This window comes from Melospiza georgiana, chromosome 10 (assembly GCF_028018845.1).
Source record: "Melospiza georgiana isolate bMelGeo1 chromosome 10, bMelGeo1.pri, whole genome shotgun sequence".
NCBI classification, from domain to species: Eukaryota; Metazoa; Chordata; class Aves; order Passeriformes; family Passerellidae; genus Melospiza; species Melospiza georgiana.
In genome coordinates this window covers 23,190,807-23,192,277 of record NC_080439.1, presented here as the reverse complement: position 1 = coordinate 23,192,277, position 1,471 = coordinate 23,190,807, and positions in this window count along the sequence as shown.

Below are 1,471 nucleotides of genomic sequence, written 5' to 3'. Positions count from 1 at the left end.
CTGACTCACTGCTATCTGGATTTATTGGAATGCATCAATCACATTTCTCAGTATCAGCACTTCAGCCTTCCAGAGGCATGTCTGAAAGGTTCAGGTTTCCTACAGAGTGGTGCAGAGTTGTTTCCTCAGCCCAGAGCTGTGGAAAAAGAGGCCAGCCTGGGAGAAGAGGCTTTGGCAAACACAGTCACTGTAAGGTGCAGCTCCCCTCAGAACCCCAGGAAGGAAAAAGCACCCATGCAGTGAAGAGTTAAATGTAAAATGCAGTAAAAATGACTGTAAGGAGCGAAACATGAACTTCCTCCCTGACTGACCAGAGACTAACTGTGGAAAGAGGAACAGTCAAGGTCAGGAAAATATTCTGACACTTTCCAACCAGCAGGATGAAACAGGGGGAGAAAGCCTGGGAGGGCACCAAGGGATCCCCATTGCTGTGTGTAGTGAGGAAATGAAAAACCCCAAAGGCTGGCCCCACAGAGCCAGCCAGGAGGCAAATGCAGGCTTAGGTCACGTTGGACACATTTTCTGCAGAAATGAAACAGCTGGAGAAGCAGGGCTGAGCACAAACATCCAGTGCCCACGAGGCACCCGAGCAGCAGAGCTGTCTGTCTGCTGCAGAGACCTGAGCTGGGCACCTTCCCCACACAGGCTGCCCTGGGTGTCCCAGGGATGGCAGAGGGAAGGACCCTTGTTGTGGTGTGCTGTAATGTCCCATTTTGGCCTTCCAGGTCATTCCCCCAGGTGTGCCTGTGCCTCTCTCCCTTCCCCCTCGCCCCCATGCTGAGTGAGTCCTGTCAATCAGGCTGAACATTCCAGCAAGGCGTTGTGTGGTTGGTCAAGTTCAAAGGATGCCCCTATGCCCAGGGGTCATTGGCCTTTCTGGGTGTCACCTTCCCCTGAGACCCTGCCCCTCTCACCTGGTTGGTGGCTCACCTGTACCTCCCCTCCCCCTGTCCCTGAGCTTAAAAAGGTGATCAGACCATGCGGCCGAGTTCTGTTGGAGCAGTTGCTCATGTTCAGACCTCTGTAACCATGGAATAAACCTCTGGACATTAAACCCTCCAGCAGAATCCTCTCCCTTTTCTCTTCACCATCGCCTGAAGCCATTCCTCCTGAGGTAAACGGGGTTCCTAACAAGCCTGGACTTGTTCAGTGCCCAGCTGCAACCAGCAGCAAGCCAAGGTATCTCTGGGGTGATACACCGCAGCTGCTGCCTTTGGCCCGGCAGCAAGGGTCAGACCGGCCCAGGCACAATCTAACTGGGAATATTGGGAGCCTTTTTCCAATAGGCCCTCAGAGCCTGCAGGGCTGGGCAGCTCCCCAGCAGGGCAGCCACATCCCCACAGCTCTCCCATCTCCTTGGGAGGGCCTCCCCACTGCAGCATCCATCTCACTGGGCTGGACCCCCCAGCTGCTGCCTCCCATCAGCCACAGCTTTGTGCTTCCCATTGCAGACCAACACACACTTCACACA